Source organism: Dasypus novemcinctus, chromosome 1 (genome assembly GCF_030445035.2).
Source record: "Dasypus novemcinctus isolate mDasNov1 chromosome 1, mDasNov1.1.hap2, whole genome shotgun sequence".
Lineage (NCBI taxonomy): Eukaryota > Metazoa > Chordata > Mammalia > Cingulata > Dasypodidae > Dasypus > Dasypus novemcinctus.
In genome coordinates this window covers 72220479-72232103 of record NC_080673.1, presented here as the reverse complement: position 1 = coordinate 72232103, position 11625 = coordinate 72220479, and positions in this window count along the sequence as shown.

Genomic DNA, 11625 nt, shown 5'->3' with positions numbered 1-11625 from the left:
GCGGCGCCATTCCTGGGCAGGCTGCACTTTCTTTCACGCTGGGTGGCTCTCCTTATGGGGCGCACTCCTTGCACGTGGGACTCTCCTATGCGGGGGACACCCCTGCATGGCACGGCACACCTTGTGCACATCAGCACTGTGCATGGGCCAACTCCACACGGGTCAAGGAGGCCCGGGGTTTGAACCGTGGACCTCCCATGTGGTAGACCAATGCCCTAACCAAGTGGGCCAAGTCCGCCGCCACTAAGTCCTCTTTTTAACTATTCTTCTTGTATATCTTTCTGGTACTAAAGTCTCTTTTTAGCTATTCTTTTACATCCTCACCCAATTGTTTTTTTTTCCCCCATCTCCATCTATGTCTTCAACAAACATCTTGATGACAATTATTTTTGCATTCTTATGCAGAACCTAAATTAGTTAATAATCTTAATTTATAAAAAATTTATATTCATACCCACCAGGCACTACAGCTGAAGAAGATTGCACTGATGGAAATGGAATGAAAGTAGAACTGGCATTTTTTCTTATTTTATTGTTTAATATATCTGTTCCTTAGATAGCATACCCTGTACTTTAAACTTGTCTGTCAATAAATGAATCCTTGATCACTGACTGCTTTGTGCCCTGATACAGCAATGCTGAAAGCCCGAGATTGCATTTGGGGAGTTCTGGTGACACATTTGGCTTTGGGTGGAGTGAGTTATTTTATGGTGTATTGGGGGAACACAAGCTCAGGCACAACAGAGATTCTCAACAAATGTCCAGTTCATGATTTTCACAGCAGGAAGGATCTACTGGAATGGGGAAGAGGTCCAAGTGTGGCCAGTCCCCCAGGGAGGCAAACTGCTTGAATCAGCATTGATGGATGGAGACTCCTCATGCCCCACTTTTTGCCAGGGACAAGCGGCCCTGCGCTGCCTGAAGACTGGGTATATATACACTCCACTGAGCAAATGGCATGTACCAAGCAATCTTTTTTGCAGAGTTCCTGCCATGGCGAGCAGTTGGGACTTCTTGTTTCTGGTTTCCAGTTCAAGGTATCGTGAAGCTGTTCCATTTTGGTGTAGCACGGTTTCACGGTTGAGACTTAACATCTCTCCCGAAGTGTGAAATGTAATCATATCAAAATATGAGCACCCAAATAAGCAAGAGGGGAAAAGGAGGGGTGTAGGCTGGGGCTTGGTCGATGGCTGCCGAGAGCATCTGTGACTTCTCTGGCACTTTGCTATGGGTGAGCAAACTGTGACCAGTTTCTTACCTGTGAGATATTGGACAAGTTTCTTACCTTTTCTAAGATTCATTTTCCCCAGCAGTAAATAATAGTCATATTACCTTAAGGGTTGGTATAAGGAATAAAAGGAGAGTTCAGAAAGATTGGCAATAAATCAATAAGTGTAGATTATGGAAACAAACTGAGCTCAGTGTCCCAAGAAATGGATGGTTCAGAAAGATAAGGACCAAAGTAAATCTTGAGATGAGGGTTTTGGAAAAAGAGTTGTATCTGACACAAATAATATGGCAAATTTTGAAAGAAGCTTTTTTGTTTTATCTATACTTGGTAGAATTGTGCCTTCCATTGGCAAGTTACCTTATGTTTTGACTGATAATTGAAACATATATTTTTTATTGTCTTCTCTTGATAAAGAAATTTCACTCCAAAAGCAATTAAAAAAAGAGAGAAAAAAAGAAAATTATATTCAATCTAATATCTCTGTTTTTGTATATATACCAAATATACCAAACTCAATATTTCATATAGAAAGTATGGTGATACTTTTGATTTACAGATATATTTGTGCCTGATTTGTAATATTCAGTAATGTGTATATATTTTAATTTTATTGTTTATATTTCTAATCTACTTATTTAAATGAAAACTTTATTGACTTGCTAATTTAGAAAGAGTAAATGAATTAACTTATTACGTCAAATATGCTATACCAGCCAACATTTTCTTGGGAAATATTCTTAGAGTATAATTGAATGAGAACAAAAAGAGTCACATTCAATCTATAAAGAAATGAATTATTTATGAAGTTAAAAAATTCTCCAAGGTACATAAAGTACTGATGGAAATAATTTTGTATTCTAATTTTCCCTCTGCAATCCATTGGTATTTATAGAAATAAGAAACATGCATGAAATATATAGTATTTACCCATTAAAATTTCATAATTAAATATTAATTAATATTCATGGATGAAATAAGTTTGTGAATCTTAAAACATTATGGCCTATTACATTTGTCATAGCATAAAAAATATTTTCTTTCTTGATTCTTGATTATCAAATCACCTGCTGTCCTTTATTTATTCTGAGTCCCTAAAATTTTTTGAAGAAAGATCATTTTTAGTAACTTGCTCACATTAGCTGATTGACTCCAAAACTATAAGCACACATTTCCATACTCACACAACTTTTTCTTTCTTCATTCTAGCATTACTTTTTCGTGACTTTAAAATAGACATAAATCTGACTCAGCAGTTTAGCACCCATGTTTTATTCTCAATTTTTAAAACCATAAAATATCAAAATATTTTAATACTATTTTTCCAGTTCTCTTACCTTGATTGCAACTCTTAGTTATTAATCTTCTCTGGCTTCTCTAGAATTTGGGGGGAGATTAGGTGGAATGTTGGACTAGATGGTCTTTAAGATCCTTTTATGTTTTGATGTCTTATAGCTCTACACAATTCAGTTCTTTTTCAAGTAGACAGACTATTTCACTATTGCTTATTCTTACTTAATCCAAATTTTTCTTCAGTAATGGAGAATATTTTCCCTCTGGAAACCACACAGTTAACTTGTGCTTTTCTTTTTTGGAGAAGGGGAGAGACTGGAGATTCAGTTCAGGACCTCTGTACATAGAAAGTAGGTGCTCACACTGAATATATCTGGTCAGCAACTTGTGCCTTTTAATTTTTTGTCCTTTGATTTATTTTATATATATGTATATATTAAAGTTTAGATTACATAAATGCTATATCAAAAAGATAGGGGATTTGCATATATCTCTCCCCATTCTCCTCCCACACTTTTCTCCATTAACAACATCTTTAATTAGCGTGGTACATTTTTTACAATTGATGAACAAATTTCGAAGTATTGCTACTAACCATGGACTATAGTTTACATTATACTTTACACTTTGCACTGCACAGGTGAGATATGTGATCTGTATGTTTTGACAAAATGTTTAATGACCTGTATCCATCATTGCAATGCCATGCAGAACAATTCCAATCCCCCACATGCCCGATATTACACCTTTTCTTCCCTCTTTCTCTCCTCAGAACCTCTGGTGGCCACTGCCTTTATATCAGTGATATGAGTTCTTCCATTGCTAGGATAATCATAAGTCTACATTAGACCATAGTTGCTTCTCATCACTATGATTGTTAATTCCTTAATCTTGACGATACGTGGATGATGATGCCCACTGTGTTTCTGATTGAGATAGCGCCTAGATCCCATGGGGCAGATGGATGGAATTGTCTTGCTTGTAGTTGTAGAGGCTCTTTGATTCTGGGATGGGCATTGTCCAGCATCATCTTTTTGTTAGTTGTCCTGGCCATGTCCAATTTACTGGAGAGTAGGTGTTACAACTCTGCTGAGATTGAAGGCTTAACCAGCATATGAACAGACTGAAGATTTAAGTCCCTGGGACATATATTTAACAAGTATAGTGGAAATCATAGATTCAAATAAAAGGGGCAGAAAAGCCATGTGTAGGGAAATTATAAATGAATCTAACTCTGTTACATTGGGGAGCATAAATTTCAAAATAATGACCACTGACAAGGTGCCAAATTCTTGAGATTTCCTGCCCTGCCTGTAGTGTCTAGATGTCTCTAGAGCCTTCAGGATCCTCACTGTTTAAAGCACTGTTTACTGTGACAGTCAATGAGATCCTACTGAGATGTGCATAAGCATAACATCTGGAATGACCTCCCAACTCACTTTGAAAAATCAAAGTCATAAAAACTCATTTGTATTTAACATTTCCCCCTTTTGGTCAAGGTCTTTTTTCAAATGCGTTGCTAATTGGTACTTGGTGATAATCGCTCATTGCCAAGGAGGATTATCCCTGGGAATCATGTCCAATTCAGTGGGGAAGATAGTGGTAGGAAGATGCTGAGATTGACTTAGAGAGAGGCCACATTGAAGCCACAAGGAGACTTTCCGGAGGTCACTCTTAGGCAATATATAATACTAGGCTAAGTTTCAATTTCACAAGAAAAGGTCCATGAGTTAACCTATCAGTATCAAGGGACTGGTGTAATGGTCTGGCCTTTGTTAGACACTGCCCACGTACTTGGGGAGTTCTGGCAAATCAATTAGAGAATGTAGTAAGTCTTTCCAGGATGGGAATTCAATATTCTTTCAGTAATAATGTGGGTTTGCACCCACAAAGAGAGTGTCCCCTTACAACTTGATCATATTCATTTGTCTTAGAGACATTCCCCAATTGCATCCCTCCACATATCCCCCCATCACTGACACGCCACACCAGTGATCTTCCCCTGCTATCTGCCATCCAAAACCTCCCCTAAAACAAAGCCAAAAAATAAAAAATAAAAATAAAATAATAATAATAAATAATGAATAAAATATAAAAATGAAAAATAAAATAAATGTAAAAGTTGAAAAGTTTTAAAAAATAAAGCAAAATATTTTTCAATGTTTCTTTTATCACTGTAAGGTCTGTTATCTTTTTATACAGTGACAATTTCTTCTATGTGTTCCCTAGTGTCTTTTTTCTTTTTCTTTATCTTCACAGATACTTTCAGTTACAGAAAATTCAAACAGAAAATATAGGGGATTCCGTTATACCCAACCCTCTTTCCCTTTCCTACTTTCCTCTATTAATAACACTTTACGTGTATATGATACATGTTTTACAATTGATGTACAAATGTTGAAGCATTGCTACAAACCATTGTTAATGGTTTACATTATGGTTTACATTTTGCACTGTACCCTTTTAAAGTCTTTGGAAAAATTTAAAATGGCCTGTATCTGTCTTTGCAAGATTATGCAGAACATTTCCAATACCCTAGCCCTGTAGCTCAATTGATTGAGTGCCTGCTTCCCATGTACAAGGTCCAGGGTTCGATCCCTGGTACCTCCTAAAAATAAACCAACCAACAAATTTTTAATAGCATTGAGAAGATATAATGTATGTATACCCAGCAACTAAATGCCAATATAATTCAACACACAATCATGTAACTCTTCAAGGGCCAGGGATTCTTTATTCATTTTTGCATCCCTAGCATTGAGAACAGTACCTGGAATTTTATAGATACCCAATAAATGTCTGTACTGAACTGAATTAGAGACAAGAAAAAGAGCAAAGCTTATTTAGACACACAAAGGATCATTGTGAACTGAGGTTACACCAGGCCAAACAGAAACAATAGATATGGCAAAATTTGATGGGCTAAATGATAGAAATAGCTTGGGATACTCCCTGAAAAGCCAGAGCGGGACAGTGGGCAGCAGGCGTAAAGCGTGCCACCTCAGAACCATTTCAAGAGAAGCTGAAGGGCCCGCACACAGCAGATGCCTGGTACCTTTTAATTTTGAGTACAACAATCTTAGAAATACATCAAATTTAAAAGATTATTAGAGATCAAGGACTTTGGAAACCTTAATTTATAGAAAATTTTTATTGATACAAACAGACACTACAGCTGAAGAAGATTGCATTGATGGAAATGAAATGAAGTAGAGCTGGGGATTTTCTTATTGTAAGGCGCTCCGAGAAGGTTCAGATAAGCAAAGTTTGAAAGTAACAGACAAAATAAAACATACTCATTTTATTGCAAGGAATGGTTTTTCTTCTTTTTTGTTTTTATACATTCCAACACTACTTTTTAGTATTAAAAAGACCTGACTTTCCTCAAATAATATGAAGTCCTTTAGCAAGTTTCAATGGAGACTGCAAAAAAGAACAGCATCTAGAAGTGATTAGTAAACAATAGGGTGATAATTATTATTATGCACCTCGCTTTCCATCTGTTATTTTTCAGATATTTTCCCCTTCTATTATTCAACTTGTCCTCTTTTAAAATTCATTCCTTCTACTTACACAGAATTTCCCTTTCCTTCTTCAAGTCCAAGATACTGTCTCACTCTTCTAGGTTACTTTATAACCTGTTACATATTCTTATTTTAAAATTTTTTTCTTTACTTCATTTAATATTTGATAGATTACAAGGATTTATATAAAACTCTTACACATAAGGAAGCTTAATGATATGAATGACTGTGAAACTACACCCAGTACATAGCATAAACTGTATCTTCCACTACTATATGCTTCTCTACTCCTTTCTCCGGCTTCCCTGAGCCAGCCATAGCCTCATCCATGAACTTTGTGTTAATCAATTGCTTATATAATTTTCAGTTTTTGAATATATCTCTAAAAATAATATTTACTCTTACTTTTGAGACTTATAAAAATAGTGTTATTATACCACAGATCTTCTGCGACTTACTGTTTTCACTCAACCTTGTGCTTCTAAGGCTTATTCAAGTCATTGCATATAACTATAGGTCATTTATGCTTAGTGCTGTATAAAATTCTCTTTTGTGAATTTATCATAATTTTTTATCCAGTCTTTCAGTTATGAATATGTGTCTTGTCACTGTTTCTGTGAGCATTCTAATCTGCATCTACTGCTATAAAAATGCAAGGTTCCTCTAACTGTCGATGTGTGGAATCATGTGAGGATGTTCATGTTTACCAGATAATATAAAGTGTCCATATCAATGCACAATCCCACTATTGAAGCATTTGTGTTGATCCAGTTATAACACTTCATTTTAACCAGTCCAATGGCTGAAAAAATATTTTTAATATATTATTTCATTATGTAAGCATTTTGCTATTTGTTTTTTTTCTGTAAAATGTTTGTTTTTTTCTATTTTCTAGTTTTCTATTGTTTTTAATCTTTCTCATTGATTTGTCCTTCTGCCAGTACTATGCTATTTTGATTATTGTAACTTTGTAATGAGTTGTAAAATTGAAAAGGGTGACTCCTCTAAATTTGTTCTTTGTAAGTTAGTTATGGCTATTTGAAAATCCTCACCATTCTATATAAACTGAATAATTGACTTTTTGATTTCTGCAAAGAAGGCCGTTAGAATTTGACTGTGGTTGTGTGATCTGTAAATTGCTTTGGCTGGCATTGATGCTAACCAATATTTAGTCTTCCAATCCAGGAACAAAGAATTCCCTTCAAATTATTTAAGTCTTCTTTGATTTCTTTTAGCAATATTTTGTAGTGCCATAAATAAGTCCTATACATCCTTGGTTAAATTTATTCCTAGATATTTGATTCTATTAGTTGCTATTGGAAATGTAATTTTTTTCTTGATTTCTATAAATCAGGCAATCTAGAGCTATAAACTTCCTTCAGCACTGCCTTTGAAGCATCTGTAAGTTTTTACACTTTGTGTTTTCATTTTTATTTAGCCCAATATATTTCCTAACTTTTCTGGTCATTTTCTTTTATTGACCCATTGATTGCTTGAGTGCTGTGTTTAATGTCCACATACTTGTGAGTTTTCTAGCTCTCTCTAAATTATTAATTTCTATCTTAATTCCATTGTGGTCAGAGAAGATACATGTATGATATCAATATATTTTTTTAATTTATTGAGATTGTTTTGTGATCTGACATATGGATTAGCCTGGAGACCTCCTATTGAGTCTAGTTGGTTTTGGTGTCATCCAAGTCTTCTTGTTCCTTACTGATCTTCTACCCAGATGTTCTATCCATAATTCAAAGTGGTATATTAAAATCTCCTGCTGTTAGGTTTGTAAATGTATGTATTCTTGGTTAATTGATCCTTTATCAGCATATGATTACCTTCTTTGTTCTTCATAATAGTTTTTGACTTAAAGTCTATTTTATCTCAGTTACAGCTATCTTTTTTTTACTATTGCATGGTATATTTTTTCTGTGCTTTCAGTTCAACCAACTTGTGCATGTACAAGGTGAATTTAAGGTGCGTACCTTGCTAATACAATATAATTGCGTCATACTCTTTATTCATTCTGCCAATCCCTGCCTTTTGACTGGAGAATTTAAACCATTTATATTTAAAGTAAATCCTGGTAATGCAGAACTTTCTGCCATTTTGCTATGTGGTCTTGTAAGTCTTACACATTTTTGCTGCTCAGTCCTTTCATTTAAAGCCTATTATCATATTTATTCGATATTTGTTATGTACTACTTTTAGCCCCTTCTCATTTCTTTCTGTATATATTTTCATCTGTTTTCCTCTTGGTAACCATGTAGCTTAAATTTAACATCCTAAATCTGTATCAATCATGTTTGGTTTGATACCAACCTAACTTCAATAGTATGCAATACACTGTTCCTGATACTCTTTCATCACAACTGTTTTTGTTGTACTTGTTGCAAATAATACCTTTATACATTGTATACCCAAACCATAGATTTATCATTACTTTCATGAATTTGCATGAAATCTGCAAATGCATGAAATCTACAAGAAGTAAGAAGTGGTGTTACACACCCAAAAAATACAATCCATTTATTCTGCATTTATAATTACTTATATGGTTATTGTATTAGTCAGCCAAAGGGGTACTGAAGCAAAATACCAGAAATTGGTTGGTTTTTATAGAGGGTATTTATTTGGATTGGAACAGAGGAACAGACTGGTTTGCAAACATAACCCAATATCCATTTTTGGAATTCATAAAAGTATCAAATTGCCACAGTTACTTGTACCAAAGGGCTACCAAAGATCTTTATATCTTTATGCTGCTTTAATCCACTATCTAATGTCTTTTCCTTTCAATCTGAATATCTCCCCTTAACATTCCTTGTATGGCAAGTTGTGAATTCCCTCAACTTTTTAAAAAAATCTGGGATTGTTTTCATCTCTCCCTTAATATTGAAAGACAGTTTTTATGGATATAAAAGTCTTGGTCAGCAATTGTTTACTTTCAGGGCTTCAAATATTTTGTACATTTCTTTTCAGCCTCTGTGTTTCTGATAAGAAATTGGCACTTAATCATATTAGGAATCCCTTATATGCAGCATGTTGCATTTCTCTTGGAGCTTTTAAAATGCTTTCCTTGTCTTTGGCATTTTACAGTTTGATTATTATGTGTCTGGGTATGGTTCTCCTCAAGTTTATCCTGTTTGAGATTTATTGGGCTTCTTGAATGTGCATATTCATGTGTTTTGTTAAATGTGGTAAGTTTTATTCCACTATTTCTTTGAATTGTCCTTCTGGTCCTTTCTCTCTTTCTTTTCCTTCTGGGACACCTACAATGCATATGTTGATATGATTGATTATATTCCAGAGTTAACTTATACTCTGTTCATTTTTTTTCATTTTCTTTCTTTCTACTTCCCAGCCTGAATCATTTCAATTGTTTTCTTCTCATGTTCACTGGTTATTATTTATTTATTTATTATTTGTTTATTTATGAGCAGTAGCCAGCATTTACTAAGAGATTCTATGTTGTAGGCACTTGGGCAATTTCCACGTATTACCTAACTTAAAACATCCAATACACATGCCTATGAAATATGTCCTTTTTCAAAAGTTAGAGAAGTTGTAGAAAAAATCTTGTGAAAATACAGCATTTCCATATACCCCTTTATTGTTGATACTTTGTATTATTGTGGTTGAAATTTGTTACAAATGATGAAAGAACATTAAAACAGTTATATTAACTATTGTCCAAAGTTTACATTAGATGAATTTTTTGCTATATAGCATCTTATTATTATTGCCTTGTGTTAATGTTGGGCATTTATTATAGTTTATGAAAGAACAATCTTGTACTTTTAATTAGAATCTATTTTCTACAATAGGGTTCACTATTATACAGTCCTGTATTTTATCTTTTCATGTATATTGTAAGAACATATACACCTAAAATTTTCCCTTTTAACCACATTCATATATATAATTCAGTCTTGTTAATTGCACTCACATTTATATGATGCCATCACCACCATCCATTTCCAAAACTTTACAATGAACCCAAATAAGAATTCTGTTCAAATTAAACATCAATTCTCCATTCCCTATCCCCTATCTATCCCTGGTAATGTATATTCTAGATTATGATTATTGCTTCTGACAATTTCCAATGTATTATGGAAACATTTAGAGAAATTTTCACTTTAGTTATTGTGGTTTTCAACTCTAGTATTTCTGTTTAGTTTCCTTTTTAAATTGCTATCTCTTTTTGAGATTCTCATATTTTTCATTCTTGGTTTTCCTGATATATTTTGCTTCTTTTTGTGTCTTTTCTATTATCTTCTTGAGCACACTGAATATTATTTTTAAAGTCTTCATCTACTATGTCCAATGTCTGATATTCTTCATTGGTGGTGCTTTGATTTTTATCTTCTTCATTTGGATGGATCACCATTTCCTTTTTTGTTGTTCATCTTTAGTTTCTTGCTCACTATGCATTTAATATTTTAAAGTATTAATGTTTCTAGTTAGTCTCTGAGCTATCTGTTCCTTAAGTTTGCATTCAGCTAATAATATGATGGAGATTTCCTTGAATGTCAGAAGCTAACAAAAACAAACAAATCAAAGCAAAAAGCACCTTTCACAATCTTTGCAAGTTGTTCTCCTTCAGAGCTGTCTCTTCTTATCCAGATCAGACTGAGGTAAATACAAAATGTGGGGTTCTCTATGTCTTATCCAATCCTGCTTCTTCTCTTGGCTTGTGTTTGTTCATGGCCTTAGGATTTCCCCCATTAATAGGAATTCTAATGCCCCACCTAATCCCTATGAAATAGACTTTCTCCTCCTCCAGGTGCTCTATTGTATGACTTAAAGCAGGTAATCCTTTGCCATGGGCTGCTTTGACTTACTTGTTTCTTATATTACTTTACCTGTTCATATGCTACTTCTGCACACAGGGAAAATTCTGGGAAGGACTTTCTACTATAGGACTTGAGCATTTTTATTGCATTTATCTGTAGGTACATTATTATTGAAAATTATACTATTAAAATATTTTTGTTAGTTATGAAATGTAATTGATTTTTCTTCATGAGTCCTATTGGTTGCTACCTTGATAAACTCTTTTATTCTTCTAGTAATTAAACTATAGATTCCTTGAAGGTTTTCTACTAGGACAAATATTTCATCTACAAAGAATGATATTTTTTTGATTCTTCTTTTTCCACTCCTATGATTCAGTATGCTCAATAAGATTGTTGGGGGTTGGTATCCTCATAATGTTCTTGACTTTAATTTTTAATATTCAGAATACTGTTTTTCTTAAGTATTCTTTTAGTTATACTCTATCTGGCATGGTATATATTTGCTACTATTTTTAGAATAATGCTTTCATGCGTGCATGTATGTTCATTTTATCAAATGCTTGCTCTACATCTACTGAGATAATGAAAGTTTTTCTCCTGTTACTATTATTAATTATATTTATATATTTTCCACTGTTAACAATCTGTGTATTCCAGGAGAAAATCCAAATTTGTATAGATGTGGTAATTCACTGACCATGATTGAATATGATTTGCTAAACTGTTTAGCATTTTTGCTTCTATGTTTTAGAGGTGCAATTTTCCTTCTACATGCTGTGTT